Genomic DNA, 17549 nt, shown 5'->3' on the forward strand with positions numbered 1-17549 from the left:
ACGGAAAGACTTGGTCCATGCAGCACTGAGTACCTCTGGGCATAATGGATGAAAGAAAGTTAGCCTGGGTGCAGACCCATGGCACAAAGCACACTGCCTGGCTTCAAAATGGCCCCTCGACCCCCACCCAAATGGCCATGCCCTGCCTGGACCCGGCCTCAAAATGGCTCCCACCCACATGGCCAGACACCAACAACACCCCAAAAAAGTGATAAACACACACAAATCACCCCAATCCAAAGCCATCCATGCCCTAAATGATGTTTAAATTCAAGAGACCCCACAGAAAGACTTGGCCCATGCACCACTGAGTACCCCTGGGTATAATGGATTAAAGCAAGGCAGACTGGGTGCAGGTCTATGGCACAAAGCACACTGCCTGGCTTCAAAATGGCCCTTTGACCCCCACCCACATGGCGATGCCCTGCCTGGACCAGGCCTCAAAATGGCCCCCATCCACATGTCCAGGCCCCAACAAGACCCAAAAAAAGCGTAAAACACACAAAAATCACGCCAATCCAATGCCATCCATGCCCTAAATGATGTTTAAATTCAAGACACCCCATAGAAAGACTTGGCCCATGCACCACTGAGTACCCGTGGGCATAATGGATGAAAGAAAGGCAGACTGGGTGCAGGCGTATTGCACAAAGCACACTGCCTGGCTTCAAAATGGCCCCTCGACCCCCACCCACATGGCCAGGCCCTGCCTGGACCAGGCCTCAAAATGGCCTCCACCCACATGGCCAGGCCCCAACAACACCCCAAAAAAGCGTAAAACACACAAAAATCACCCCCAATCCAATGCCATCCATGCCCTAAATGATGTTTAAGTTCAAGACACCCCACAGAAAGACTTGGTCCATGCAGCACTGAGTACCCGAGTGCATAATGGATGAAAGAAAGGTAGCCTGGGTGCAGACCTATGGCACAAAGCACACTGCCTGGCTTCAAAATGGCCCCTCGACCCCAACCCACAAGGCCAGGCCCTGCCTGCACCCGGCCTCAAAATGCCCCCCACCCACATGGCCAGGCCTAAACAACATCCCCAAAAAGTGATAAACACACACAAATCACCCCAATCCAAAGCCATCCATGCCCTAAATGATGTTTAAATTCAAGACACCCCACAGAAAGACTTGGTCCATGCACCACTGAATACCCCAGGGCATAATGGATGAAAGCAGGGCAGACTGGGTGCAGGCCTATGGCACAAAGCACACTGCCTGGCTTCAAAATGGCCCCTTGACCCTCACCCACATGGTCATGCCCTGCCTGGATCAGGCCTCAAAATGGCCCCCACACACATGGCCAGGCCCCAACAACACCCCAAAAAAGCAGAATACACACAAAAAACACCCCAATCCAATGCCATCCATACCCTAAATGATGTTTACATTCAAGAGACCCCACAGAAAGCCTTGTTCCATGCACCACTGAGTACCCCTGGGCATAATGGATGAAAGCAAGGCAGACTGGGTGCAGGCCTATGGCACAAAGCTCACTGCCTGCCTTCAAAATAGCCTCTTGACCCCAACCCACATGGCCAGGCCCCAACAACACCCTAAACAAGTGAAATACACACAAACAACACCCCAATCCAATGCCATCCATGCCCTAAATGATGTTTACATTCAAGAGACCCCACAGAAAGCCTTGGTCCGTGCACCACTGAGTACCCCTGGGCGTAATGGATGAAAGCAAGGCAGACTGGGTGCAGGCCTATGGCACAAAGCACACTGCCTGGCTTAAAAATGGCCCCTTGACCCCCACCCACATGGCCAGGCCGTGCCCGGACCAGGCCTCAAAATGGCCCCCACCCACATGTCCAGGCCCCAACAAGACCCCAAAAAAGCATAAAACACACAAAAATCACGCCAATCCAATGCCATCCATGCCCTAAATGATGTTTAAATTCAAGACACCCCACAGCAAGACTTGGTCCATGCACCACTGAATACCCCAGGGCATAATGGATGAAAGCAGGGCAGACGGGGTGCAGGCCTATGGCACAAAGCACACTGCCTGGCTTCAAAATGGCCCCTTGACCCTCACCCACATGGACATGCCCTGACTGGACCAGGCCTCAAAATGGCCCCCACCCACATGGCCAGGCCCCAACAACACCCCACAAAAGCAAAATACACACAAAAAACACCCCAATCCAATGCCATCCATGCCCTAAATGATGTTTACATTCAAGAGACCCCACAGAAAGACTTGTTCCATGCACCACTGAGTACCCCTGGGCATAATGGATGAAAGCAAGGCAGACTGGGTGCAGGCCTATGGCACAAAGCTCACTGCCAGCCTTCAAAATAGCCCCTTGACCCCCACCCACATGGCCAGGCCCTGCCCGGACCAGGGCTCAAAATGGCCCCCACCCACATGTCCAGGCCCCTTCAAGACCCCAAAAAAGCGTAAAACACACAAAAATTACGCCAATCCAATGCCATCCATGCCCTAAATGATGTTTAAATTCAAGACACCCCACAGAAAGACTTGGTCCATGCACCACACTGAGTACCCCCGGGCATAATGGATGAAAGGAAGGCAGCCTGGGTGCAGGCCTATGGCACAAAGCACACTGCCTGGCTTAAAAATGGTCCCTTGACCCCCACCCACATGGTCAGGCCCTGCCTGGACAAGGCCTCAAAATGGCCCCCACCCACATGGCCAGACACCAACAACACCCCAAAAAAGCTAAAAACACACGCAAATCACCCCAATCCAACGCAATCCATGCCCTAAATGATGTTTAAATTCAAGAGACCCCACAAAAAGCCTTGTTCCATGCACCACTGAGTACCCCTGGGCATAATGGATGAAAGCAAGGCCGACTGGGTGCAGGCCTATGGCACAAAGCTCACTGCCTGCCTTCAAAATAGCCCCTTGAACCCCACCCACATGGCCAGGCCCCAACAACACCCCAAACAAGCGAAATACACACAAACAACACCCCAATCCAATGCCATCCATGCCCTAAATGATGTTTACATTCAAGAGACCCCACAGAAAGCCTTGGTCCGTGCACCACTGAGTACCCCTGGGCGTAATGGATGAAAGCAAGGCAGACTGGGTGCAGGCCTATGGCACAAAGCACACTGCCTGGCTTAAAAATGGCCCCTTGACCCCCACCCACATGGCCAGGCCCTGCCCGGATCAGGCCTCAAAATGGCCCCCACCCACATGCCCAGGCCCCAACAAGACCCCAAAAAAGCGTAAAACACACAAAAATCACGCCAATCCAATGCCATCCATGCCATAAATGATGTTTAAATTCAAGACACCCCACAGAAAGACTTGGTCCATGCACCACACTGAGTACCCCCGGGCATAATGGATGAAAGAAAGGCAGTCTGGGTGCAGGCCTATGGCACAAAGCACACTGCCTGGCTTCAAAATTGCCCCTTGACCCCCAGCCACAGGGCCAGGCCCTGCCTGGACCAGGCCTCAAAATGGCCCCCCACCCACATGTCCAGGCCCCAACAAGACCCCAAAAAAGCGTAAAACACACAAAAATCACGTCAATCCAATGCCATCCATGCCCTAAATGATGTTTAAATTCAAGACACCCCACAGAAAGACTTGGTCCATGCACCACTGAGTACCCGTGGGCATATTGGATGAAAGAAAGGCAGACTGGGTGCAGGCCTATGGCACAAAGCACACTGCCTGGGTTAAAAATGGTCCCTTGACCCCCACCCACATGGTCAGGCCCTGCCTGGACCAGGCCTCAAAATGGCCCCCACCCACATGACCAGGCCCCAACAACACCCCAAAAAAGCTAAAAACACACGCAAATCACCCCAATCCAATGCCATCCATGCCCTAAATGATGTTTAAATCGAAGAGACCCCACAGAAAGCCTTGTTCCATGCACCACTGAGTACCCCTGGGCATAATGGATGAAAGCAAGGCAGACTGGGTGCAGGCCTATGGCACAAAGCTCACTGCCTGCCTTCAAAATAGCCCCTTGACCCCCACCCACATGGCCAGGCCCCAACAACACCCCAAAAAAGCAAAATACACACAGAAATCACCCCAATCCAATACCATCCATGCCCTAAATGATGTTTAAATTCAAGACACCCCACAGAAAGACTTCGTCCATGCCCCGCACTGAGTACCCCTGGGCATAATGGATGAAAGGAAGGCAGACTGGGTGCAGGCCTATGGCACAAAGCACACTGCCTGGCTTCAAAATGGTCCCTTGACCCCCACCCACATGGCCAGGCCCTGCCTGGACCACGCCTCAAAATGGCCCCCACCCACATGGCCAGGCCCCAACAACACCCCAAAAAAGCGTAAAACACCCACAAATCACCCCCAATCCAATGCCATTCATGCCCTAAATGATGTTTAAATTCAAGACACCCCACAGAAAGACTTGGTCCATGCAGCACTGAGTACCTCTGGGCATAATGGATGAAAGAAAGTTAGCCTGGGTGCAGACCCATGGCACAAAGCACACTGCCTGGCTTAAAAATGGCCCCTCGACCCCCACCCAAATGGCCATGCCCTGCCTGGACCCGGCCTCAAAATGGCTCCCACCCACATGGCCAGACACCAACAACACCCCAAAAAAGTGATAAACACACACAAATCACCCCAATCCAAAGCCATCCATGCCCTAAATGATGTTTAAATTCAAGAGACCCCACAGAAAGACTTGGCCCATGCACCACTGAGTACCCCTGGGTATTATGGATTAAAGCAAGGCAGACTGGGTGCAGGTCTATGGCACAAAGCACACTGCCTGGCTTCAAAATGGCCCCTTGACCCCCACCCACATGGCGATGCCCTGCCTGGACCAGGCCTCAAAATGGCCCCCATCCACATGTCCAGGCCCCAACAAGACCCAAAAAAAGCGTAAAACACACAAAAATCACGCCAATCCAATGCCATCCATGCCCTAAATGATGTTTAAATTCAAGACACCCCATAGAAAGACTTGGTCCATGCACCACTGAGTACCCTTGGGCATAATGGATGAAAGAAAGGCAGACTGGGTGCAGGCGTATTGCACAAAGCACACTGCCTGGCTTCAAAATGGCCCCTCGACCCCCACCCACATGGCCAGGCCCTGCCTGGACCAGGCCTCAAAATGGCCTCCACCCACATGGCCAGGCCCCAACAACACCCCAAAAAAGCGTAAAACACACAAAAATCACCCCCAATCCAATGCCATCCATGCCCTAAATGATGTTTAAGTTCAAGACACCCCACAGAAAGACTTGGTCCATGCAGCACTGAGTACCCGAGTGCATAATGGATGAAAGAAAGGTAGCCTGGGTGCAGACCTATGGCACAAAGCACACTGCCTGGCTTCAAAATGGCCCCTCGACCCCAACCCACAAGGCCAGGCCCTGCCTGCACCCGGCCTCAAAATGCCCCCCACCCACATGGCCAGGCCTAAACAACATCCCCAAAAAGTGATAAACACACACAAATCACCCCAATCCAAAGCCATCCATGCCCTAAATGATGTTTAAATTCAAGACACCCCACAGAAAGACTTGGTCCATGCACCGCTGAGTACCCCTGGGCATAATGGATGAAAGCAAGGCAGACTGGGTTCAGGCGTATTGCACAAAGCACACTGCCCGGCTTCAAAATGGCCCCTCGACCCCCACCCACATGGCCAGGCCCTGCCTGGACCAGTCCTCAAAATGGCCCCCACCCACATGGCCAGGCCCCAACAACACCCCAAAAAAGCTAAAAACACCCGCAAATCACCCCAATCCAATGCCAACCATGCCCTAAATTATGTTTAAATTCAAGAGACCCCACAGAAAGACTTGGTCCATGCACCACTGAATACCCCAGGGCATAATGGATGAAAGCAGGGCAGACTGGGTGCAGGCCTATGGCACAAAGCACACTGCCTGGCTTCAAAATGGCCCCTTGACCCTCACCCACATGGACATGCCCTGCCTGGACCAGGCCTCAAAATGGCCCCCACCCACATGGCCAGGCCCCAACAACACCCCAAAAAAGCAAAATACACACAATAAACACCCCAATCCAGTGCCATCCATGCCCTAAATGATGTTTACATTCAAGAGACCCCACAGAAAGCCTTGTTCCATGCACCACTGAGTACCCCTGGGCATAATGGATGAAAGCAAGGCAGACTGGGTGAAGGCCTATGGCACAAAGCGCACTGCCTGCTTTCAAAATAGCCCCTTGACCCCCACCCACATGGCCAGGCCCCAACAACACCCCAAACAAGCGAAATCCACACAAACAACACCCCAATCCAATGCCATCCATGCGCTAAATGATGTTTACATTCAAGAGACCCCACAGAAAGCCTTGGTCTGTGCACCACAGAGTACCCCTGGGCGTAATGGATGAAAGCAAGGCAGACTGGGTGCAGGCCTATGGCACAAAGCACACTGCCTGGCTTAAAAATGGCCCCTTGACCCCCACCCACATGGCCAGGCCCTGCCCGGACCAGGCCTCAAAATGGCCCCCACCCACATGTCCAGGCCCCAACAAGACCCCAAAAAAGCGCAAAACAGACAAAAATCACCCCAATCCAATGCCATCCATGCCCTAAATGATGTTTAAATTCAAGACACCCCACAGAAAGACTTGGTCCATGCACCACTGAGTACCCGTGGGCATAATGGATGAAAGAAAGGCAGACTGGGTGCTGGCCCATGGCACAAAGCACACTGCCTGGCTTCAAAATGGCCCCTCGACCCCCACCCACATGGCCAGGCCCTGCCTGGACCAGGCCTCAAAATGGCCCCCACCCACATGGCCAGGCCCCAACAACACCCCAAAAAAGCTACAAACACACACAAATCACCCCAATCCAATGCCATCCATGCCCTAAATGATGTTTAAATTCAAGAGACCCCACAGAAAGACTTGGTCCATGCACCGCTGAGTACCCCTGGGCATAATGGATGAAAGCAAGGCAGACTGGGTGCAGGTCTATAGCACAAAGCACACTGCCTGGCTTCAAAATGGCCCCTTGATCCCCACCCACATGGCGAGGCCCTGCCTGGACCAGGCCTCAAAATGGCCCCCACCCACATAGCCAGGCCCAGCAACACTCCAAAAAAGCGAAATACATACAAAAAACACCCCAATCCAAAGCCATCCATGCCCTAAAGGATGTTTACATTCAAGAGACCCCACAGAAAGCCTTGGTCCATGCACCACTGAGTACCCCGGGGCATAATGGATGAAAGCAAGGCAGACTGGGTGCAGGCCTATGGTACAAAGCACACTGCCTGGCTTCAAAATAGCCCCTTGACCCCCACCCACATGGTCAGGCCCTGCCTGGACCAGGCCTCAAAATGGCCCCCACCCACATGGCTAGGTCCCAACAACACCCCAAAAAAGCGAAAAGCACACAAAAATCACCCCAATCCAATGCCACCCATGCCCTAAATGATGTTTAAATTCAATAGACCCCACAGAAAGACTTTGTCTATGCACCACTGAGTAACCCTGGGCATAATGGATGAAAGCAAGGCAGACTGGGTGCAGGCCTATGGTACAAAGCACACTGCCTGGCTTCAAAATAGCCCCTTGACCCCCACCCACATGGTCAGGCCCTGCCTGGACCCGGCCTCAAAATGGCCCCCACCCACATGGCTAGGTCCCAACAACACCCCAAAAAAGCGAAAAGCACACAAAAATCACCCCAATCCAATGCCACCCATGCCCTAAATGATGTTTAAATTCAATAGACCCCACAGAAAGACTTTGTCTATGCACCACTGAGTAACCCTGGGCATAATGGATGAAAGCAAGGCAGACTGGGTGCAGGTCTATGGCACAAAGCACACTGCCTGGCTTCAAAATGGCCCCTTGACCTCAATCCACATGGCCGGCCCTGCCTGGACCAGGTCTCAAAATGTCCCCCAGCCACATGGCCAGGCCCCAACAACAACCCAAAAAAGCGAAAAACACACAAAAATCACCCCAATCCAATGCCATCCATGCCCTACATTATGTTTAAATTCAACACACCCCACAGAAAGACTTGGTTTATGCACCACTGCGTAGCCCTGGGCCTACTGGCTAGTGTGGCTTTACACACACCCCAAAATAAATACAAAAATCCACATATAACAGTGAGCTATTTAATTCCATGACATAAATGATATTTAAGTTAAAAAAAACTCACAGAAACAGTTGTATCATGCACCCATGACTAACCCTGGGCCTACTGGATAATGTGCCTACCCACAACATATATTTTTTGAAGTTGTGAAAAAGATTAAAAATTGTATTTGCAGCAACTGCAATGACCCAAACAAACAACACCAACTTACTTGTAAAATCTCAAATCCAAAAGTAATCCAAAAGTTATCCAAACAAAAAGTCCTCAAATACAAATATCCAGCAGCAGCCACAAAAAGTAAGCTTCAGATCCAAATGAAAAGTGACCAGGACATGGACAAAGCACTGGGAGGAGCCTGCTGGACAGGAACAGGAAGTTGGAGACTCTGGGGCACTTCCTCCCCCCACGCCCCTAAAAATGGACTCCTTGCACAAAAAAGTGAAGCCAAATGTCAATCTGAGGAGTTATTGTGATCCAAATCATCATTTTCAGAAGGTTTATGCTGGCTGCGGTACATTTCTTGTGCAGAATTGCAATTTTTGCAAGTTCGGGAAAGCGAGCTGTTCAAATCTCCTGCCGGAAGTCAGCTGCGCGTCGCATCTACGTGTTCGCAATTGTTTACTCCCGCGATGCGTGATCACGGGCCCTTATGACGTAGTCGCGTTCCCAAACTCTCACAGTGCAAGATGGCGGGCCGCTATGACGTACTCGTGGTTGAAAAGTCTTGCGCGATCACGCAGCCAGATCCAAAATGACGCAGCGCACGCAAACCGAGAGGAAAAACAACTCGGGGAACTCAGAATCACGGTAAGTCATCGCCGCATGCGCTAGATTGTATTTTTGAAGCACGACCAAGCAAAAAAATCCGCCAGCTTGCCAATTGCGAATTATTTGACAATTTCGCGGACCGCGAAATTGCCAAAAATTTGCAAATTCCGCAAGTGGAACGGATTTTCAACCCATTCTTAGTGGACGAATGTAGGGGCAGTGATTTCCGCTTACGTACATGTTGCACATGTTGTGGGAACTGAGTCACGGGGCTTCCCTGCATCATGGTGGCACATAACTGACCCCACAAGGAGCCTTGTTGTCACCTGAAGCCACAAATGGCAGCCAAAATTGAATGACCCTGGACACATGTGAAACGCCGAAGAGTGACACACAGGACTGGCAGTTTGAATAGGTGACACCCAAACAGGCCCACTGCACAGAGGGGACACACCCACCATCCATGAACACATCATAAAATCGCCATCAACACATGTCGCACTCACACCTGTCTGAGTGATGTGCCTGTACAGATGAGTGACATGCACTTAGTGAATGTAAGTTTGTAATGCATTTATTTGCACATTCCATGCCTGTGGTCATTCTGTACTGTCCCATGATTGCCAAGGACAGACACAATGTGACATGATCATCAGAAGAAATTTGTAAGGATGTCATCCCTGCAGGCTATTCCTGCTGCGGCTGCAGTGGGGCGTTGTCCACCTGCCTCATCCTCATCGTCCGGTGCCCCTGGAACTGGTATCCATGGTGCCTTGCTGCGTACACATATGTGGTGCAACACACAACATGCAAAGATTGCACACAATGTCTGGCCTGTACAGTAGCCTTCCAGGCACCTGAAACGTGACTTCAATACACCAAATGTGCATTCCACGATGCCCCAGGTGCTTTTGTGGGCTTTTGCTTTTGTGGGCCGCATTGTACTGGCTCTGTAACTGTGTGGTCGGGGCACAGAGGGGTGTCATCATCCAAGCACAGAGTGCATATCCTTGGTCACCTGAGACAGTGCAGAGAGACATGAGTCAACAGTTGGTTCTACATGATGTGTTGGCAGGCTCACTGTGTCATTGGTGTGTGATATGTGTGACTATGTGATTCCTGTATGACATGTACTGCTTGTTGCAAATGAGCGGCATCAATGTGTAGTACGTACGTAGCCTAACTGCTGCTCCTCCCTACCCCCCGAGCCCATTCACTAGTGTGCAGAGCGCGGTTGCATCACCTGCACCCATACAGCACACCATTGTCACGCCCTTCTGCACATGTCCACAAGCTTGACAACGACATTGTGATGTTGTGTGCTGAAGGTGTGCGGCCACGTGCGTGTAAGCCTATGGTAAGGACAGGTTGGATGCAGATGTAGGGTACATGCCTGGCCGAACTCGCCCTGCACTTGAAGGTAGATCTCTGGCTCATGCTGCGGAAATAGCGACACACAACAGTTGGCATGTATGATACCGGACCCCGTGCGGGCTTGCTCACCCTCATGTACCCCGAGGCCGCACGCCGTGGGCATGCGGCATAGCAACATTGCACAATGTGTGATGGGTGGCGCAGACACCACACCAGAGACACATGCATCATTTGCCTCTTTTTCAAGGCCTAACTTCAACCACGCCCAGAGCCATGTGTTGAAAGACCACACCCCAAACCATAACGCAGTATGCCGGTCAACTCACTTACGCTCACTAAGTATGGGCAAATTTTGCGGATCTGCGGTCCGCGAATTCACACGAAATCGCAAAAAAATCTGTGAATTTGCAGATTTTCCTGCGAAATCGCAGATTTTTTTGTAATTGCACCATACTCAACTGGAGTACTTTCTACTGGCTAATCCGTAAGTGCTACCTCGTTGGGTAAATGTATAGTGCTTTTCCTACACTGCAGCTGTGTAAAGGGCCAGATGATTTGTCCCCAGTGACCATGTGTGCCAGTAACTTTGCCGCCACGCCAAAAGGCGCCGAGGTCCCTTGAGTGAGCTGTCCATCATAGTGGGGAAAGGGCGGGAAGACGTTTCATACCGCTAGTGTGTGATGTGCGGGGCCAAACGGGCGGGGCTTCTATTCGTTATGTTATGTTATGTTAAAATCAATTTATAAAGCGCTCCTACGCCCGTGGGCTTCATGGCGCTATAGGAAGTGTGAAGAATCCGAACAACATAACACTAAGCTAACAATGGCTAATGGTAGGCTTGAGAAAACAACTAGGTTTTTAGTCCCTTGCGGAAGGTGAGCAAATCCTTACTCTGCCTAATCGGTAAGGGGATGGAGTTCCAAAGTGAAGCTGCTAGATGGCGAAAGCAGCAGCCACCCTGTCGCTTCCTTTTAAAGCGAGGCACCTCCAATAAGGATTTTTGAGCAGAGCGCAGGCTTCTAGTGGGAGTATATTTAGAAATCAGACTGCGAATAAAGGCAGGGCCTTTATCTTGTGTGGCCTTGAAGGTGATACAGCCGGCTTTAAAGGCTATGCGTTGGGAAATCGGAAGCCAGTGTAGCTTTTCTAGTCCTGGTTTAATAGAAGACCATTTTGGCTGTTGTAAAATGAGTCTAGCCGCCTGATTCTGGACTAGTTGAAGTCTCTTTGACAGGCCCACTGGAAGTCCCAGGTAGACGCTGTTAGAATAGTCCAGGCGGGACATGACCAAGGCAATAGTGACCTGGATTAAGGCAGACTGAGTGAGTAAGTGAGCAATTTTTTTTATTTTCCTCATTTGGAAAAAGCTTGCGGAAACCACGGAACCCACCTGGGTTTTTAAGGACAGGTCCGTATGGAGCGTGATACCTAGGCTCTTTACAGCAGTGGACCTTATAGGAGGAATGCCCAGGTCTGCTGGCCAGTAGTTGACACTCCAGCTGGATAAACTGTTCCCGGGCAAAAGTAGTTCTGTTTTGCCCGGGTTAAGTTTTAGATGGTTTTCGTTCATCCAGCATTGGATGTGTCTCATGGTGTTCTGAAATTCGGACACAGCATCAAGGATGTTCAGTTGGAATAATAGCTGTAAATCGTCCGCATAGTTGAACACCGTGACTTTAAATTTCTTAAGGGAATGAAGAAGAGGGCGGAGATAAAGATTAAATAATAAGGGGGATAATGACGACCCCTGCGGGACTCCACAGGTGGATGTATGCCTAGTGCCTGTAAAGCTGCCAAGTTGAATTGCCTGAGTCCGGCCCTCGATAAAGGAAGTGATCCAGCTCAGCGCTGGTCAGCTCAGGCCAGCCTGTTCGACACGGTTGAGCAAGATGTCATAGTCAACCGTGTCGAACGCAGCCGAGAGGTCAAGCAACACCAAGGCTTGGTGTATATCGGCATCCGCATTGGCTCTAAGGTTGTCTTGAAGCGCCAGGATCACCGCCTCTGTTGAGTGACCTGGGCGGAACCCCGCTTGATTAGGCTCCAAGTAGTTGGTGGTCTCGATGAAATTAGAGACACTCTTAGCGACATGAGCCTCCAATACCTTTGAGAGGTAGGGCAGCAGGGAGATAGGTCGATAGTTTGTAAGATCCGAGGGATCCTTCCCTTGTTTTTTTACCAACGGTATAAGGAGGGCTTTTTTAAAATCTGTGGGGACTCTGCCTTGTCTGAGGGATTCATTGAGAATAGGCAGGAGTGCATGTGGGAGAGATAGGCCTAATTCTCTAAAGATGGAAGGGGGGCAAATATCATTAGGTGACCCTGATTTGATCCGTTGAAGGAGTTCCGACAATTGTTTGGGATCAATCGGAGGAATGTGGTCTAAAATCTCTGGATTCTTGTATGCGTCCTCAATGGTGTTGCTGGCAGGGTGTAGTGGTATACTTTGTTTGATTGTAATGATTTTATTGATGACATAGTTATTCAAATCATCACATAAAGCTTGAGAATGTGCGATAGGTAGTGACGTACGCTCATCGTTACAGAGGTCGTTCACTATTCTAAAGATGTTATTAGTTTGATTCTGAGATTTCAGAATTATGCCTGAAAAATAATCGGTCTTCCTCTTAAGAATGGTTTTTTGGTAGAGACGTCGGCTAAGGCAATAGACCTCTTTATCTTGTGGAAGATAATTTCTGCGCCAAATTCACTCTTTTTCCCTGACCTCTAGTTTAAGTTGTTTGAGGTCCGCAGAGAACCATTTATGAGCCTCTTTGTCGCATGAGCGTGAAAATTTTACACTAGGGGCATGAATATTGGCAGCACTTTGGATCCACAGGAAGAGCGCTTCGTGTCACATGCCTCTTGTGTATGGGTCAGAGAGCGAGCAGGTCATCATATGAGGAGAAAGCAGCCTCCTGGTCACAGGAACTACACAGGGATCACACTCGAGAAACTCATGGATGCAAAGACCTCCCCGAAGTATTACAGCTAATTTTCGACGGCAGAGATGGGGATAAAGCACACTTGCCCAGCCTCGACCGTGCACACTAATGTTTTGGGCTGATTAAAACGTTACTGAATTTGAGCTTCAACTCGGGCACCTGCTTTATTTATATCTGTAAGTGCTTCCTGTTGAGTTTTAATTTTTGTGACAGGAGCCTCGTGCCAGAATGAATCCTGCCCTGCATATTTATATCCACGAAGATGCCACCTTTTTGTGCAATACCTCTACTCAACTGGAGTACTTTCTACTGGCTAATCAGTATGTGCTACCTTGTTGTGTAAATGTATAGTGCTTTTCCTACACTGCAGCTGCGTAAAGGGCCAGACGATTTGTCTCCAGGGACCATGTGTGCCTGTAACTTTGCCACCGTGCCAAAAGGCGCTGAGGTCCCTTGAGTGAGCTGGCCATCATAGTGGGGAAAGGGCGGGAAGACGTTTCATACCGCTAGTGTGTGATGTGCGGGGCCGAACGGGCGGGACTTCATTGCATGTTCACATGCCACTTGTATATGGGTCAGAGACCGAGCAGGGCATCATATGAGGAGAAAGCAGCCTCCTGGTCACAGGAACTACACGGGGATCACGCTCGAGAAACTCATGGATGCAAAGACCTCCCCGAAGTATTACAGCTAATTTTCAACGGCAAAGACGGGGTTAAGCACACTTGCCCAGCCTTGACCGTGCTCACTCACTAATGTTTTGGGCTGATTAAAACGTTACTGAATTTGAGCTTCAACTCAGGCACCTGCTTTATTTATATCTGTAAGTGCTCCCTGTTGAGGTTTAATTTTTGTGACAGGAGCCTCGTGCCATACTTGTAACTATTCTCTGACCCTGCTTCAAGGGTCAGAGCAGGGTCAGAGAATAGTTGCAAGTAAGCAACGAGGCGCCGCTCAGGAAGCACTTACAGGGTTACAGCAGGTGCCCAAGTTTAAGTTAATTTCTTTGTACCCATTTTGTAAATGGTTACAAAGAAATTAGCTTCAACTTGGGCACCTGCTGTAACCCTGTAAGTGATGCTTCATGGAAAATTCGTCCCACTCGCGGATTCGCAGATTTTTTTGCTATTTCGCAAAATTGCAGAAAATCCTCAAATTCCGCAAGCGGAATGAATTTTTGGCCCACACTTAACGCTCACTGGGGGATCCAACACAGCCACATGTCCAAGGTCTACACCACTGCCTGAGGTGACAAAGTTGCGCACACTGTACACAGCACAATGTGATGTGTTATGGCCCTGGACCCTCATGCATACATAATGACCACCTGGACACAATGAGATAATGTGTGGTACGGCCACGTGGGCCCGGCACCTTTGATTGCCAGGGTCACACATCCAGTGACGCCTGTGCTGGATGGGTGTTGGGTAGTGTAAGCAACCCCTCAGGGGTTGGTTGGTGCTGGCAACAACTAAAACCAAAGTAGAAACAGCAGAGGGAGATGGCTTGAGCTGCACAGAGTTAGTGGCCCCGGATGCACTAGCGGTCGACACAGGCACACCCGCAAGGGAGGGTGACTTGTTGTGCACTGAGATAGGGCCACGAGAGCTGAGCGGGTCCTCGTTGATGTCCCAGGAGAATGTCGCAGAGTGTTACGGGGGGCAGTGGAAGGTGTCCATCCAGGGCATGATGCAGAGGGCAGAAACAGGCATAATGGAGGAGATGAATGCTAGAGTCTCCTTTATCCCACCACGTCAGTAACAGCTACATGATAAAGACAACCCCCAGGCCATGGACTCAGGTGCCAAAATAGTCCAACAGGAGAGTGCCCATGACTCCTGTGGCACAGATTCTGCGGCCCCACAGCTGGAAGGGGATGCAGTCTGCGATGAGGCCTGTACACTGATTTCAACTCTGCAATTGACAAATCAAGAGTCAGTTCCAAATGTGTGTCTGACTCGACCGCAAATGTGTGCCGGAGGCAGGGGTCAGCACGGGGCAGCCGCTGTGCAGACAGCTCCTCCCGGATCTCTACCAGACAGCTTTGGAATGGCATATGCAGAAGTTTCCTGGTTGACGGAGGTGGAGGCACCAGAGCAGTGTCGGTGTGCAGTCTGCGACGATGCTGTGTCCTGGCTGGGACAGACTGGATAGGATTTGTCTGAGGCCTGCTGGACTGGTGTGTAGGCCCAAGGCAGAAGTCCAAAAGGGCCCACAGACACGTGTGGTCGGACTGCTATGCACAGAGTTGGTGGCACCACATGGAAGGGAGTATAGGGATTTAAGCTCTGCCTTAAATATGTACTCTGCCATTGTGTAATCAAGACTCAGCTCCAAATGTGTAACCTACTTGTCCGCTGTGTATGCCGGTGGAGTGAGTCAACGGGAAAGGAGTACTGCGGAGGCCGTGATGGTCTGAGGAGTATGCCAAGGTCCCCGGTCTTAGGCGTGGAGCCAGCACAGGCACGTGGTGGGCACTTTTGGAGACACGCTGGGTTCGGCAGGTGAGCAGTGAGGCCTGGATTCGCAGGGGTGGACAAGTCTGGTTCGGGGAGTTGCGGCCCGGGCTGCGGCAGGCGCACCTGACCGCAGGCACCCGCACACGGCGTAGGTCTCGTGGCAGGGTGAGGCTCCACCCTGGCAGAGACATTGGCCATTCCGGAAGAGAACCACGCCCAGGGCTACATGCTTTTTTTTCACACCCCTACACTAGCCTGGCGTACGCCGGGCAAGCCCACTCTGCACACGCTTACAGGGGGGACGTAACAAGCTACATTTCCACGATCTTCCCCACTGGCTGTGGTGATATGTTGCGTCCACTGTCCACAACACTACCAACACCACCATTATATGTCGACATGGATATGTCTGTGGTCTGCATACTGCAGTCTGTCCAGCACATCCACGCCACACTTGGCAATGTGTGTATTCTTATTCATGGGTCACTCGCCTCCTTCGCACATGCCTGGTTGCCACCTACCTCCACATTCCGCTGGTGTGTGGCTGATGTGCCAAGCCATTGGTGGCTCATGTATATGGCTAGCGCAGGTTGCCACAAGAAGATGTGCTGTCGGGTCTGGTGTGTGGGCATGTTGTTTGGCATGTTGTATGTGGGTTTGTGATTTGTGTTTTGCCAGAGTTGTGAGTTGCATGATTGTGAAGTTGAGGTGTGTGGTGTGTACTTTTGGTACTTATCAACGAGCACTGCATTTCCGTTGGTGCTTTCCTAGAAGAGCTGGTTGATGATGGACTGACGGAAGATGTATGAGTTGTGCACACTGCCTGGGTAGTTGGCGACGACATTGGTGAAGAATCCCCAGTGGTCCACTATTGCCTGCACATTGATGGAATGCGTGTGCTTTCTGTTATGGTAATTGTGTGCAGTGTCGGCAGGGGGGGACAAGTAGAACATGTGTGCAGTCAATTGCCCCCAAGATGTGTGGAAATCCAGCTACGGCAGAGAATCCTTGCTTGATCTCCAGCTGTTCTTGCGCAGTGTGAGGGAAGTATAGGTCCAGGGGTACCAAGCTGATGTTGGCATCCAGGACAGGTTTGAGGAACTTGGATAGGGCTGGCTGGGGTGCTCCTCCAACTCTGGTGGTTGTTGGTTGGAATGTCCCAGAGGCCAACAAGTGCAGCACAGACTGCAGCTTTGTCTGTGGAGGGATGTTGGTTCTCCATTGTGTTGGTAACGGCAGCCTGTTGGCAATGATGTTCAGGATGCGGAGGATGGTTGTCCTTTTGAGCTTGTAGTGGGCAATTACATTCTCTGTTGTTAAGTCTGTGAGGCTGGTGCATTTCCTGAAGGTCTGCTGCCTTTGTCTGCACTGCCTTTGTGGTGGTCCGAGGGGGCCATGGGGGTCTGGGTGGGTTTGGCGGTCCTGGGGGTGGTGGCGGTGGGTGTTGTGGCCCTGTTGGGGTTCTGAGTTGCATGATGAGTAGCTCAATGGCATCTGTTGTTCTTCAGGTGTGGCTCTGGGCTGGGCTCCCTTTATGCTGCCGGTTGTCGTCCGGCTTTGCACCAGGTCAGAGCAGGTGTTAATTTCCTGTAGCTAATGCACCTTATCGCCTGTTTTGGGATCTTATTGCTGATGTGGCTTATCGTTGGGAATGTTGCAGAGTGGTGTTGTCGCAGCTTTTTGCCCGGGAACACCAACTCTGTATCTCATTAGCGATAATTGCCAATGTCATCTGTGGCAGAGTTTTTTGAGGATGCTATTGCCGGAAAACTGGTGGTATCGGCTGTTAGCACCCGCTTGTGAATGGGGCTATATGCTTATCATGACTTTGGCTGTGCTAAAGTGCTGGTAACTCGGCGATAGCTCCTGGAGAATATGCCCAAGAGAGTCTTGCTGTATCGCAGTTTCCATGGT

The 17549-nt window shown here is 51.0% G+C and overlaps 1 protein-coding gene across 1 annotated transcript in view; it reads left to right on the forward strand.

Moving 5' to 3' along the window:
• The window catches only part of LOC147724935 (uncharacterized), a 1961814-nt gene that overhangs the window by 208408 nt on the left and 1735857 nt on the right, over positions 1-17549 (forward strand). The gene's annotated exons all lie outside the window — the stretch shown is intronic.

Source organism: Lissotriton vulgaris, chromosome 4_1 (genome assembly GCF_964263255.1).
Source record: "Lissotriton vulgaris chromosome 4_1, aLisVul1.2, whole genome shotgun sequence".
Taxonomy (NCBI): Eukaryota; Metazoa; Chordata; class Amphibia; order Caudata; family Salamandridae; genus Lissotriton; species Lissotriton vulgaris.